Source organism: Podarcis vaucheri (assembly GCF_965113315.1).
Source record: "Podarcis vaucheri genome assembly, chromosome: Z".
In the NCBI taxonomy this organism is placed as follows: Eukaryota; Metazoa; Chordata; class Lepidosauria; order Squamata; family Lacertidae; genus Podarcis; species Podarcis vaucheri.
The window spans coordinates 16514240-16529793 of record NC_138758.1 but is presented as its reverse complement, the minus strand read 5'-3'; the positions used below and the strand labels follow the sequence as shown (position 1 = coordinate 16529793).

Genomic DNA, 15554 nt, shown 5'->3' with positions numbered 1-15554 from the left:
AAACAACCCCCAATCTGTACTGGTATCCCATTAACTTTGGGAAAAGCACCTGTTTCCACAGGCATCCTCTTGACCTCTCAACATGAGGCTCCTTGCTGTGTTGTTTTGATGGGACACATTTATTGTGTATTTTGATTATGGATATTTTAATGCTTGTGGTAGAATTGCTTTTTTGCACTTGTAAATAGCTTAGAATTCCAATTTGGCACTAAATTGTATAATATTAAGTGAAATTAATAATAAAACTTATATTATTGGACATTTGTATGCCACCCCATATAAGAAAAAACATCAATTTCCATGTTGCTCTAACTATACTTTGCCATAATGTCCAAATCAAACAACTGTGCATAGTCCTAATTTCTACACAATAATTACAAACTGTGCTCTAAACATTATTTGCCTAATATGGAGATCACAGCAAACTGTAATTATAGCGGCCCAGAAATGAAAGGGGGGAATCAGTGCATGAATGTTCATGAGGGAGGAGTGGCTGTTTGTCATTGAGATCTATAGTCTGTGACTTGTTCCTGATCCCCCATATGCGGATCAGCCAGGCAAAGTCATTGTGATAAGGAGGTATGGTCAAGGTTTTTCCCCCAGGGTGGTTAGAACTCCCTAGCCCCATTCAGAAATGAAAAAGGGAAAGGCAAGTAGAGCCAGTTATGTGAGTTTGTTGATAGCCTCATAATTAGAATGTTTTGTTCTTAAGATAATTAAATAGCTGATTTGGGAGAAATTAATGCCCTATAAGAACACAAGAAGAGCCCTATTTGGTCAAGCTAAAGGCCCATCTAATCCACTGTGGTCAACCAGGACCTGCAGCAGCACTCTCTCCTTCTGTGATTGCTAGCAACTGGTATTCAGAGGTATGCTGCCTTTGACAGTGGAGGTAGAACACAACGGGGGCTGATCCATTGGGGATAATGAAGCACTGCCCCACCAAACTCATTCTGCTCTCAAGTCAGCCCCCAGCTGGCTACCTTCTTCCTTCCAACCACTCTGGGTCCTGCTCTGTCTGCTATTGGCTCTCACCTACTACTGGTCTTCCTGCCCTCTGCCCTAACAATCCCAATGAGCACCAGCCACCACTGGTGGAACATAGTCACCATGTAGTGACCCAGTTTGAGAAGGAATTCCTAGTTAGCAGCCCCACAGTGGTCAGGAATGATGCAAGTTGTAGGCCAACAACACCTGAGGACCCAAGGTTAAGAAAGGCAGCTATCTCTGCTCTTTGTGGCAGATTTTTATTTGTATCGGAGAGATTAGATAGTATAAAGTGGATGTTGTCACCCAGCCAACAAATATCAAGGTTTGTTTATAGATACTGCCTTTTAAAAAAAGGTGGTAAGCACCCTTATTTCTGGTGAATTGGAGAGCGAACCAGGAAACTAAGCATAATTTGGCAATCTTAAATGGCAAGAATTATTCCCCCAAATCTGATCTTTCTAGGTAAGTAATCTTGCCATGTCATTTTGCATAGCAACAGAGATAGGTTATTGTTGAAGCTGAGCTAATCAACAGCAGGCTTTTCCATTGCTAAATAGAGCTAACCAAGCTGCTTATGAGTCATCTTGGCTGGCCTGGGGCTCAGCTTGTTTAACCAATGGGAACTTTGGTGACTTGGTGCAGAATTATTTCTGGGAACAAAACCAGTGTTTATGCCCTAATAAATCCAGGGTTTCATATGATGTCAATTCTATTCAGAGCCCTGAAGTTAAGAGACATGACTTAGATCCATCAATTTCAATGGGTCTACTCTAAGTAGAACTTAGTTGAATCCAAACATTTTAGTCTTTTCTAAGGGCTGGATTAGAATGCACTTTTGAGATCTATTTCAAAACTAGCATATATATTTTTTGGGAGAGAGTAAACTCTTTACAGTGTAACAAGGATGCAAAGTAAAATCAAAACTATGATGTTCGATTAGTGCTGAAGTTCTTAAACTGCTCATGAAATTAATATCCATATGCAGCAGTGGGTCATGCATAACCAAAGTGAATTTAGCCAATAACAGGGAGTTTGGAACTAGATAGATGTGTGGTTATTAATGTTTGTACTCTGTAGCAGCTGTGAAGGCAATTTCCATTTTATAGCAGCAGTTGAGAAATAAACTGCATTGTAAAATCATTATTTATAAATAAAATCCTTATCTGCCCATGAATATTAATTACCCCACTCCACAGATGTTACTAAAGGAGTTTCCATATTATTGGGCTTGTTATGGCAACTGAGTAGTTCAGTGATGCCAATTATTTGCCAGTGATCTGCATTCTCACCATTGCCTGACCCAGAGACAAAGAGCAAGCAGGTTAGGTTTAAAGCACGTTAGGTGACTTCAACAAATAGGCTTGCTGCTCTCATATATAAACTATGAGAGCAGCATGAATATTTGTTGCAGCCACCCAGACAGAGGTGCCACCTGGAGGAGGAGGAAGAGGAAGAGAAGTCACTGCCCTGCTGCTACTTTATACAGCAGCTATGGTGACCCTACTGTGCAAGACAGAAGAGGGCAGGGGATTCCTCTTCCTTCTCAGTGCCGCTTCTTCCCAGGTACTTCCTGTGGATGCTGCTGCACCCCGCTTCATTTGTGAGCCGGCCCTGATTATGGTTAAGAGTATGATTAGCTGAAATTCCCCACCCCAGTATTCTAACCCAATATTATCCACTCTGTATGGACGTGGTTCTCCAGAGTCTCGAGGCTAGAAGGAGGGCAAAAGGGTCTGATACAAGCCAGCTTCCTATGTTTGTTCCAAACATGAGTGCATGAGGATATAATTCTGCATTTCCTAAAATGTAGGTGAATCGTGACTAATAAAGCGTTGTTGTGTTTTACAACTAAGTGTGAGCTTAGTGAGGACCTCTAGGATGAAACAACTTGGAATATGAAACATTAAAATCCATACTAGCTGATAATTAAAAGCAACTGCTTCAACTTGAGTTGTTAGAAGGTTTTGCCAAAGATGTTCCTTACTTCTCAGTCAACTGTTGCTGGAGCTGCAATTTGCCTAAATAAAGCTTCAATCATGGGGAAAATTGACTGCATGCAGAATTTAATACTAATGCAAATTGTAGACTAACAGCCGCAATTACTGTCTATAAAGTCACCAGCAGATTAATTAAAATTGTATGTAGCATTCTCTTTTATAAGCTGCATTTCTTTCTTTCTTTTTATAAAAATATAATTTGTTCTATAAGGCTAACTGCTTTCTAGGGACAAAGATACACTGCACCTCTTGTACTGAAGAGTTCACATTCTCCATTGATGTACTTAATAGTAACTGGGCTATTAAATTTAGAGAGGGGGGAAATAGTTGATGGCTTACTTAACCTTGCCTTTTAAAGACCTTTTGCTGAGATGGTGCAAAGCTGTTTTTCACCTGGGTATCTATTAACAACAGTGCAGCCACTTCAGGTGAAACTTGACAAAAAGAACCAAATAATAAAAAGGCGCAAATTGAAGTTAACAGCCTGTTCTGGAGAGGTTCTGCAATGAAAGCCAGACAGCAGAGGTTTGAAAGAGACAAAGCCATCACTGGGACTTGCTGAAAATGCGGGGTTAGAGCAATATCTCTTCACTTCTATACATTTGTTGCCTTTTTAGTTGAGAGAATACAATTCTATTCTGAAGCTCCCCAACGTAATATGGAATACTCTGTGGAATTCATGGATGCATTTCAAAACCCTTTAGATTTTCAAGTTCCTTCTCATTGCAGCTGTTTTGGCAGTCTAAAAAGATAGGGTGTTAAATTAGAAGTGCAATGGCAAAGTGGTACTGCTTCTGTTAACAAAGCCATTTTACTAAGTTTTCCATGGGTAAAGGGAGGATTTTGGGAACTGGGTTGGGTTTTCTTTCTTTTAAATGGATTGACTTCTTTGATTAATTCCAAAGGATATAAGGGGCAAACTAGAAGTTATACAAGAAATCTGTGAATAGGATTGCCACTTAAAAAAATAAATAAACAGCATTTAGAATGTGGGGAGATTTGGATCATGGTCATAGTGGTGGAGCTTTTACTCTTTTCCCCATGTTGTTTTCCTGTTATAATGACAACAAACCATTCCAAAATAGCATTGAAGTGGCATGATACTACTTTAAATTTATGCTGCAGAAGGGTCCTTAGCATAGGAGCGAACTCCTAGGGGCCAAGTTCCTTGCAGCCCCCCCAATAAAATATTTGAGGGACCGGACCGACCTCCCCCTAAGCTTGATGGGCTTTGCCATTCAGATGGGGTTTGTGGACTGTGTCTTGTGATTGATTATATGGTGCAGGGTGTTACCTGGGTCCCCCCAATATTTTATTCAAGTTGGCACCTCTGGGCCTTAGTTCACACTCTAACAACACCCCTCCACACAAAGGTCGGGCTATATATACAGTTTAACAGTGCTGTGAAACAGCTGGCAAAGCATCCCTGTTCCCAATGAAATAATACTTGTTTGTGGTATGTAGGAGGGGAGGGGTATTCCTGTTTATTCAGCTGCATGTGGATTAGTTTAAATTTTAGAGTCCAAACAGCTTTACCATTTGCGCAAACACATTAGGCAAACTGTGTACGTACAGCTGTTTCCAATAATTAAATTAAGAATCTAAAAAAATAATAATAGTAGTAGTTGTAGTTGTAGCAGGCCTAGCTGATTCTCACTGACATTTCGGGAAGAGAACCAAGCTACACTGTCAGCTTCCCAGTCACAGCACTTTCAGAATTAAGCTTTCTTTTTTAATAAAAAAAAATCTGTTGATGTAGCAGCAATGAAATAAAATAAAATGTTGATGAGTAAACATTTTAATGCAAGTGTTATGAGCAGCAACAATCTGGAAACAACTTTTTTATTTTTTTTATTAGCCATTGAGCATTTTATAACATCCAAGAGACATCTAGCTTAAGATAATTGCTGAGAAAAGCAACACTAGGGAATACCTTCAGGGAGGAAGAGGACACTATGAATTAGAAAACCGTTTGTGGGATGATTATAATAAATTGAGGACATATCCTCAAAGCACGTACATTGATTGCCACACTAGAACTTGCATAAATCCTGAAATGTGTAGGTGGAACTCACAGAGCCATCCTAACTCCTGATCCACATCACTGGGGGTTGGGGAGGGGGTACTTAGCCTGTCTTGGCTCTCACCGCTGGATGAAAAACTTGAACTCAGGTTTCCGTTTCTGTCAAATTATTTAATGCATACTTCTGTGATACATGGGCAAAGCAAGGGTTAAAGGCACAGCAGGTAAATTGCATGGCTTAAGCATGAGCTGAGAGGTTGATGCAACAAGTTAGCATACCCTTTTGAAGAGCAAGGCTGGCATAAGAAAAATGAGAGGAGCTTCTGCTCTGCAACCAAAGGGGCACTTCTGTGAGAGGGCTGGGCTTGTGAGGTTTGTTCATGTTGGTACCGGTCTCTCTGTGTCCTTAGCAATGGAGATGGTGATTCACCATCTGACTTACTGCCAGCTGCCTCCCGCAGAGGAGGCTCCATACTGGCATGGGGAGCCAGGTGGCTTTTTGGGAAGTGCCTGACTGGAGGGGTACAATATCACAGGGATGGGGCACTTATCTGACAACCTGCTTGAACCTTCATAATAATTCAGCTTCTGACTCTCTTGATCACTGCTCCCTCCTCCAGCTCAGGCATTGGCCACAATTCTGCCCCCCCCCAAAAAAAACCTGCTTGGGCGCTCCCCATGGGTCATATAGCTCCAGCTCCCTATCTCTTCACCTACCTATTTGGGTTCTGCCCATCCCCTCCATGGCATTTCTATGGGGTTCATGACATAGTCTGAGGTGGAGGTGGCACAACTGAGCCCCACTGTGCTCTGCTCTGGTTGGGAGTGTTCCTCCACCATGGATGGTCCTAATGCATTGGCCAGTTGTGCAGGCTACCATTTGCAGTGATGTAACAGTCCTCAAATGGAGGAAAATCCTAAGCTGGTCCAGTAACTGGAAACAGCCTGGCCACCATGCAATGACTCTATTCTGTGCCAGCCTGGAGCTGGTACAGCAATAATCAAGGAAGGTATCATCTTCCTTTCTGTCCTGCCCAGTGGCAGTTTCACTGCTCCATTCAGCCCTGCAGCTCCCAGCTGAGACTTAGGTTTGCTCCATCAGCAAGATAGTTAGGAATGTCAGCAGAAGGAATAAATCAGTGACCCAAGGGACAGCACAGAGTGAGGGAACAACAAGCAGGAAGTGTCTCAGCATAACAGAGAAAGAGAGGATAGCAGAGACCCGGGGTATGCTTACATTGCTGCTTACTTTTCATCCAGTGCACCCCAACTACTAGTTTTTGAAGCCGCATTCACACAACATTGGCCACAATCCATATTGACGCTGTGGGTTCTTGACAAATAGTGCTGTTTGATGCATTTTTTTTTCTTCTCAAAACAACCTCAATCCAACTAGAAAACCTAAGCCACCCTTCATGGTGATCATTTGACAGCCATTGTGCATATCCAGATGAACAATGCATGCACAGACAACAGCTCCAGGGAGTTCCAAGGGGCTGCAGGGACAGGGAAACCAAAAGGCCATGCAAGTCAGGTGAAGACACCCCCACCCACCCTCTGATGTGAACAGCATCATGCAAATGTGGCTTGAAGCACAGTGGGAGGAAATGACTTTGCTGTATTTCAAGCTGCTAACATGAATATACCCACAGATAGAGGAATTTAAGCGGTCTTGTGTGATAGTAATAAGTAATAAGTAATAAGTTTCAACTGTCTCAAGACTGATAGCAAACTCCTCTACTCCACATTGTAGAACAGTATTTTTATCTTCATACTATGTTTTAATGGCAGATTTTCTCCCAAATCAAATCAAATCAAATTGGAAGAGGCCATTTCAATAAAGATGCAACATTTCTAGATAGCATAAATGACTGTGACCTAGAACAGATGGTCATTAAACTGGCCAGAGCAGGGAGGTGACCCTGAATTTAATCTTAAGTGGTGCCCAGGAACTAGTGCCAGATGAAAGAAATGTTGAACTGATAGGGAACAGTGGGCATACTGCGATGAGGCTCAGCGTCTAGTTAAGTGGATAATTGCCAAGAGAAGTCCAACACAGTCACATTTGACTTCAAAGGAGGAACACATTTACACAGCTGTGAAAAGGGTGAATGCCAATTGCTTGACCTCAAAATGCACCTGGAAAAGGTTCAAAAAAGGGGCAGTGAAAATGATCACAGGGCCGGAACAACTCCCCTACGAAAAAATGTTGCAAGATTTTTAGTTTAGGAAAATACACACAACTATGCTTCTCCTTTACATCTGCAGGTGTGGCAGTGGACATGATGGACTGGATGTGTCTTGCCTTGGCAACGGACTGGATGAGAGCCAAGAAACTGAAACTCAATCCAAATAGGACTGAGGCTGTTCCCTAGACCTAATGCATGGGAGGTTGCCTGCTCTCGACGGGTTTACACTCCCTCTGAAGGTACATAGCTTGTGGGTATTTCTGGTTCCTTTGATGTTGCTTAAGGCTCAGGTAGTGGCTGGTAGCCCAGCTGCGCCTCTATCTGGACAAGGATAGCCTAACTTTTTCAAATAATATTTTATTAAGTTTTCCTTTTTCCCCTTTGTCACAATCAAATACAATCATGTCATCACACACATCTTTGCTCAAACTGAGCATCGACTTCCTCCCTTCCCACTCCCTGGCTTCTATAGATATTCACATTCATCTTAGCATTTCTATATTCCCCTATTTACCTTCTTTCTGTGCTTAAAAAAACAGTAATTCTGATATAAGTCTTAACCTTACAAAATATTTTAAGTCAGTCCTGCAAACATTTTCAAATGTTTACAGTGTTCCTTCATATATTGTAAAAATTTACTCCAGTCCTTTTCAAACAATTCATCACACTGGTTTTGGATTTTCCCTGCCAGCTTCGCCAGTTCTGCATATTCAATCATCTTAGTCTGCCATTCTTCCAATGTTGGAAGTTCCTGCTGCTTCCATTTCTGGGCTAAAAGTGTCCTCGCCACAGTTGTAGCATACATAAATATGTTTATGTCTTTTTTGGGAATTTCTTCTCCTATTATACCCAATGAGAAAACCTCTTTTCTTTTTTTTTGCTAAATGTATTTTTAAAAAGCTTTTTCAATTCATTATCTATCATATCCCAGTAAGTTTTCGTCTTAGTACACATCCACCACATATGAAAGAAATTCCCTTCCTTCTCCTTTCATTTGTATGTTCAAACCCAGAGACCTCCCCCTTAAATAAAGGCACATTTGACTCAAATTTTAGTTTTTGTTTTTGGCAGAATTTAGGCCACAACTTTATTGATTACAGAAAAGTGAGTGGTTTCATAGGCTCTGGTTCAACTAGCTCCCTACACCCTTGCAGGTAGCGCTGACCCAGAGCTCTATCATAGGTAAGCGAAGGGTGACCTGAGGCAGGTAAAAAGCCTGGGAACAGACTCTGTTCACTTTGCAGATGCTCCCCTGGACTCAGGCACAGGAACAACCCCGTTTTGGGGGTTGACCAAACCAAGTTAAGTCCCTGGATTCCTTTAACGGAATACTCTTCACATAGGGATGGCGAGACCATTCTCCCATCCCTATCACATGAACCAGTGCCTATCCGCAACCTTACAAGTTGTGACGAATTGCTACACGGCAGGCGAAACCCAAATGGCAACAGCCAATCAGCCAAGTGGGGAAAATTCCTGCTGTGCCCCTGTCCCAATGACAGACAACACACGACGGCATAGCAAGGTCAATTGCAAAATGCCCTAAAATTAGAGATAGGTGGGCGGGTGTTCCGATGCACAAGCCGAAAGAGGAAGCTCTGGGACACATATATGAGTATACATAGGTCCCTCAACAGGTCCCTCTAGGACCGTTTTAAACAATAGTGGTGACAGTGGGCACTCTGTCTAGTTTCTTTCATTATCTCAATCTTTTCAGTCAAAGTATTATTGACTAATAGTCTTGGATTTTGTTCAGAATACATAGCTTGAATACCATTAAGAAACATTGGACCCATATCCATAAATTATATCCCCCCCCCCTCATAAAATACGAAGACACACTATCAAATGCATTCTCGGCAACTATAAACATCAAAGCTGCTTGTTTGTATTTCCTAGATTCCAAATATTCAATTATATCATTTATGTTCCTGACATTGTCTTTCATTTGTCTCCCAGGTAAGAATCCAGTTTGGTCCTTTCCTATCACCTCTCTCAATACTTCTTTCAGTCTATTCACTAAAATATTAGCAAATAGTTTATAATCATTGTTCAGAAGTGAAATTGGCCTATAGTTTTTGACCTGCATTAAGTCTGTGTCTTGCTTAGGGATTAACATAATATAGGCCTCTTTCCATGTGTCTGGGAGCTTCTTACCCATCAAGATACTATTCATAACGTCTTTTAAAGGAGATGCCAGCTGGCCTATAAACTTATCGCAAAATTTTGTTGTCAATCCGTCCGGTCCTGGGGCCTTTCTAATTCTGCTTGTTTAATCGCTGATTGTACTTCATCAATCGTTATAAAGGAATTTAGCAGGTTCTTTTTCTCTGTGGAAATTTTCTGCAGTCTATTCTTTTCCAGAAATTCTTCTATAGTTATCTTATCCTCTTTTTCCTTTTTATATAATTTATTATAAAACTTTTGGAAATTCTTCCTCATTTCTCCCAGATTGTCTATTGTTTTCCCTACAACTGTGAGTTTAGTAATTGTATTCTGTTTTTGTCTCTTTTTTATCTGCCAGGCTAACAATTTGCCTGGCTTATTTGCAAAACTCAAAGCTCCTTTGATTCAATAATTTAATTTTCCACTCAATCTCTTGATTTATCAATATTGAAAACTGAGTCTGTAGAATTTTTAAATTTTGTTTCACTTGGTTATTAGCTGGATTTTTAAAAATCAATTTCTTTTCATTTTCAATTACCGTATTTTTCGCACCATAGGATGCAGTTTTTCCGTCTTAAAAACTAAGGGGAAAAGTCTGTGCGTCCTATGGAGCAAATGCAGGGAGGGAAGCAAGCAGGAAAAGCCCCCAAGAGCCACACGCAAGCTTTGCGCGGCTCTTGCGGGCTTTTCCCCAGGAGGGAGAAGGGACTGACGCAGCCAGTCAGTCCCTTCTCCCTCCTCTGGAAAAGCCTTGCACAATCTCTCCAGTTGTGGGAGGCTGTGCAAGGCTAAAGAGGAAGCCAGGGCAACGAGCAGGATGGATCGCACTCGCTGCCTGGGCTTCGTCTTTAGCCTTGCGCACCTCTCCAGCCGCGGGAGGCCGCGCAAGGCTAACGAAGCCAACTTTTAAAAAAATCTCTCTCTCTCTGCCTCTTTTTCTTTTTTCGTCCTTTCTCCACCACCTTCTTTTCCTCTGGATCAGTGTTTTGATCTAGATTAACATTTTAGTTTGGAGGGGGGGGGATTATAAAAAAGAAACTTTGCAGCTTTTATTTTAGTATACAATAAAAACAGATTAAACAAAACACAAAAGAAGGAAATAGCATAGAAGAAGAAGAGAAAAGGGAAAGAGGGGGATACAAAGCCATTTACCAGAGGTAGATCTTAACCCTTGCCTCACCTGGGAGCTTCTCTGGGCAGGAATTCCCTCGGCTTAAGTGGGGTGAGGGAGGAGTGGCAGGTAGGGGGGTACCTACCTGGACACTGAAGCCACATGTCTCTCCAATGAAAATTGGGAGTGGTCATTGTGTGAAGTGGCTGTGGATCTCCTGCCGCAGAAGTGTAGGACTGTATAGAGTTGGGAGGGCCAACCGAGGGTCATCTAGCCCAGCCCCCTCACAATGTAATAATCACAGCTAAAGAATGCCAGGCAGATGGTCCCCCAACCGCTGCTTAAAAGCCTCCAGTGGTGGAGACCCCCAACAACCTCCGAGGTCACAGAATTGCAGGGTTGGAAGGGAACCCCAGGAGTCATCTAGTCCAGCCCTGGTGGACAGCGGGCACGATCCATCCCAGTGTGCAAGGCTAAAGATGCTGCTCAAGGCTAAAGAGGAAGCCAAGGCAGCAAGCGGGATGGATTGCGCTCACTGCCTTGTCTTCTTCTTTAGCTGCACTGGAGAGGTTTAGCTCCTGGCTGGAGAGGTTGCGCGGCTATGGATCCCACTCGCTGTCTTGGCTCTTTGGGGCTGGGGGGGAAACCCAGGCCTCCCCCGCAGCCCCGAGAAGCTCTGGGAGAGGCGGACAGGCTGCGCGCAGCCTGTCCGTTGCTCTTTGGGGCTGGGGGGGGAAAATAATATTTTTTTCCTTGATTTCCCCCTCTAAAAACTAGGTGCGTCCTGTGGTCCGGTGCATCCAATAGAGCGAAAAATACAGTATTTGTTTCATTATCTCTTCCTTTTCTCCCAGTACGTTTCCGAGCACAATTCAAAGTGTTGGTGCTGATCTTTAAAGCCCTAAACGGCCTCGGTCCAGTATACCTGAAGGAGCGTCTCCACCTCCATCGTTCTACCTGGACACTGAGGTCCAGCGCCGAGGGCCTTCTGGCGGTTCCCTCGCTGCAAGAAGCCAAGTTACAGGGAACCAGGCAGAGGGCCTTCTCGGTAGTGGCACCCGTCCTGTGGAATGCCCTCCCACCAGATGTCAAAGAGAAAAAGAACTACCAAACTTTTAGAAGACATCTAAAGGCAGCCCTGTTTAGGGAAGCTTTTAATGTTTAATAGGTTATTGTATTTTAGTGTTTTGTTGGAAGCCGCCCAGAGTGGCTGGGAAAACCCAGCCAGATGGGCGGGGTATAAATAATAATAATAATAATAATAATAATAATAATAATAATAATAATAATAAATTCTCTCTCTCTCTTGTTCTTTTTTGAATTGAGTTTTGCTGAATTAAGAAGCCTCTTATTATCGCTTTACATGCATCCCATATCACATTTAGGTCAATTCCTTTGTTTAAATTCAATTCAAAATAATCTATTAGGATCTTTTAAGCTTTCTCCATTATTTTTTGATCATCCAACAGTCCCTCATTCATTCTCCACCTAAATGAGGTTTCTTCTTTTCCTTTCAACTCCATAGTTTTTGTATTATGATCCGAGAGAGTTCTTGGAAGAATTTCTGATTTTATTACCCTTGGCGTTAAATCTCTGGAAATCTAGATATAATCAATCCGTCCTGCACTTTGATTTGGTTCTGAGAAGAAACTAAATTGTCTTTCTAGTGGGTGTTTTAATCTCCATACGTCAATTAAATCACTGTTTTCTACTAACGTAAAAAAAATGTTTCCCTTGACATGTATCTTTTTTCCTTTGAGTTCTGTCCATATCCAGAGAGCCCACCCCATTAACGTCCTCCATTAGAATAATTCTTTGATCCAGAAATTCAAACAGCTTCTCCTCAAGTTAGGATAGCCTAACTTTTGTCATCTATGCTCTGGTAACCTCTAGGTTTGAGTACTGCTAACATTTGTCATGTGTTAAGTATTGCTTTCACAATTCTGTGGGACTTCCTCCCATCTGAGATCAGGCAGCTCCCTTCTCTGTTCAGTTTCTGGCAGCACTTGATGAATTTTTTTTTTTAAATTTCATAAGGCCCCTCCCCTCAATTTTATGGCTAATTGGCTTTATGCTGTATCACATTTGCATCGCTGTTGGACTCCCCTTACAAACTGAGATATTAAGCAGTATGTAAATCATTAAAATTAATACATTGGTGTGTGCTTGGAAACACAAAGTAAAAAATCAGAACTGCAGTCACTGGATGGATGGTGCTGAATAATAACAGGCACATGATGATGAGTTTGGCTTTGATATCCCTCTTTATCACTACCCGAAGGAGTCTCAAAGCGGCTAACATTCTCCTTTCCCTTTCTCCCCCACAACAAACACTCTGTGAGGTGAGTGGGGCTGAGAGACTTCAGAGACTAGCCCAAGGTCACCCAGCAGCTGCAAGTGTAGGAGTGGGGACACGAAACCGGTTCCCCAGATTATGGGTCTATCGCTCTTAACCACTACACCACACTGGCTCTCTTACATTGATTGTGTAAGCTGTTGTTAGCATGCCACAAAGCTAAGACCTCATCCAAACATATTTTTGAAGATCAAAGGGAGGGATAAGTTCAGGGTTTTGTTTTTTTCAGCCGGAACCCGCAGGAACCCAGTTCTGGCACCTCTCAGGTGGATGCCATTGCCATTCATGGTGAGCTCCGGCTGGATAAATTGTTTTTGTTCAAGTTACTTTGGACAGACTCTGTCCTAAAAATGCTTGGAATTTATTCTCGCATTTGGGGGGGGGTGTACTTTGGTGGTAGAAACTGCATGGCATTCTTCGTATGATCACTTCACAAGTTTTGCATTCCATCCTGTAGTTTGGCTGGGTAAAACCCTTAAACATACTTTTCAAGCAAGAGCCAAGTTAGACCTAACACTGTGGCAGTGGGGGCGAAGAAGAGAAGGTGGGTGCTCCCCTAAAAACAACTTTGGCTGCCTCCCCTAAAAAAGCTCAAAAACTTTGGGTGCATGCTCAGCAAGTTCCACCACCTTTTTTCTAGAAAAAAAAGCCCTGCCTTGCAAGCATGGACCATGGTGCACCAAGGAGGTGACCTGAGGCAATCTGTCTTGGCCAGCATGTTCCTCCCACCCCACTGGGACATGGGTGGTATGTCTGGAAATCTAACAAGAAGGAGAGTCCTGGGAAGACCTGCTCCCTGCCTTGCAGGCCTTTTTCACCTGTCCTGGGAGGGCGGGGCCCTGACCGACTCTGGCTATAGAAGCTGAGGCTGCTGAACAGAATCTTGGGCTGGGGTGTCGTCTGGGGAGTTTTGTTGTGGGGAGTGTGTGTGTGTGTGTGTGTGTGTGTGTTTGTATCTCGTGAATTATGTGGAAATTGTTTCAGTTTGGCTGTGTACATTTTTGATGTTTTGTTTATCCTTTATGAGTACTTTTGTTACGTTGCAGTTATATAATTTTTTTCATGTTGTTAAGCTGCCTTGAGCATGTTTGGAACTCTGGGAAGATGACATACAAGTAAAATGATGTATGTATGTATTATAGCTGTTTTTTCTCTTCCTTTTATGGTGATGCATAAGTGATCAACATATACAGGTGATGATACATCCTGCACATTACTCATGCACATGGCTATTTTACACACATGTAGAAATCATATGAAACAACAAGGGCTTCATGGTGTGAGTGTCTTTAGTGATCTAACATTTAAAACAGTTTGTGTCCCCCCTTTCTATGTGCTTTTACAAAATATAAGCAAAATATTCCTGCCAAAGCTAAGCCACCAATAAGCTACTTAAAAGAAATGTTTACTTAAAAGGACACTTTAAAAAGCAAATAACCCACGTGAAATCCAATGAACCTTATTGATTTCAACAGATTATTTCTCTTTGTTGTTTGGAAAGCATGCCGATATCCTCAATCACCTTATAAGACTAGCAGCGGCTTCTTTATTTCTACACTAGTTAATTCCGGATAATATTTGCAGATGGAGAGAAGAACCAAGAACAACTTTTAGAACAATTATATGGAGGCTTTTTTAGTTTATGGAAATATCATTCAATGTACCGGTCAGTTCTGCCGCTTGCTCGATGCAGAAGGAATGCAGATCTAAAGCCCTTTGATATTTTCCTCGTGATGGGTTTTGAAAGGCCTTTATGATCATCTAAATAAATGATAAATCCATCCACATTTCTTACCTCCTGAAATAGTTGTATAGTTCATACCTCATCAGATTTCTGCATTTTCAGTGAATTAGTCCTCAATTATTAATGGCTATAGAAGAGCAAAATGTGAACGCTAAATGCTAATCATGATTTCAATGTATATATGTGTATACACACACACACACACACAGAGAGAGAGAGAGAGAGAGAGAGAGAGAGAGAGAGAGAAAGCTTTATTCTTCCTAACCTTCTAACCTAATGATCATACTTTCTAATTCCAACAAAATCAAACCAATTCACCTCTGAAATAGACAAAACATACTGTATCCTGAAGTGTAGAACAACATATAGAATATTGAGACTATATCAGTTGTTGTTTTTTAAGTGTGCTATTTGGATATACAAAATGACTTTCTCCTAAAGTTTTTGAATTATAGCCATTTCTCACCTTCTCACCCCTTGCCTTTTCCTGTAAGACCTATTACAGTCGTTAAGAGTCGTCAACAGGCTCATCTCAGCTATCTGCCAATCTCCCATTCCCACCACCCTTCTGAGTAATACCCCTCCGCACCTTCTCACTATATAGAAGGGTCTGGCAACTTCTGTTTCAGTGTATCTGAAGAAGTGTGCATGCACACAAAAGCTCATACCAAGAACTAACTTAGTTGGTCTTTAAGGTGCTACTGGAAGGAATTTTTTTATTTCAAATATACTTACTTAATGGCCTTTAACGACTGGTGGCTATTAGCTACTGAACACATCACACATCTGCTTAGGCGAGGGCTAGAGAGAAACAGTTTGACTAGTGGAGTTTGGCTACTTTTGAGGGAGCCTGTATCTCTTTTCCTTCTTTACCCTCAGGTAAAAGCCTCAGTCTTCATGGACTGGATAGGAGCTGGGACAATTGCAAATTTACTTTATCTTAGACTGCAAGTCTCAGGGCAAGATCTACATCATTAA

At 41.9% G+C, this 15554-nt stretch overlaps 1 long non-coding RNA gene across 3 annotated transcripts in view; it reads left to right on the top strand.

Annotated features, from left to right (window-relative positions):
* Positions 1-15554, top strand: part of LOC309524187 — a 49095-nt gene that overhangs the window by 14633 nt on the left and 18908 nt on the right. Inside the window, exons 2-4 of one of the 3 annotated variants that reach the window (XR_014215836.1) lie at positions 7279-7438; positions 9099-9158; positions 11331-11342. This is a non-coding gene — a long non-coding RNA (uncharacterized lncRNA). Of the gene's footprint in view, positions 1-7278; positions 7439-9098; positions 9159-11330; positions 11716-15554 lie in introns of those variants that run through there. The other 2 variants (XR_014215835.1, XR_014215834.1) reach the window with 2 other exon arrangements.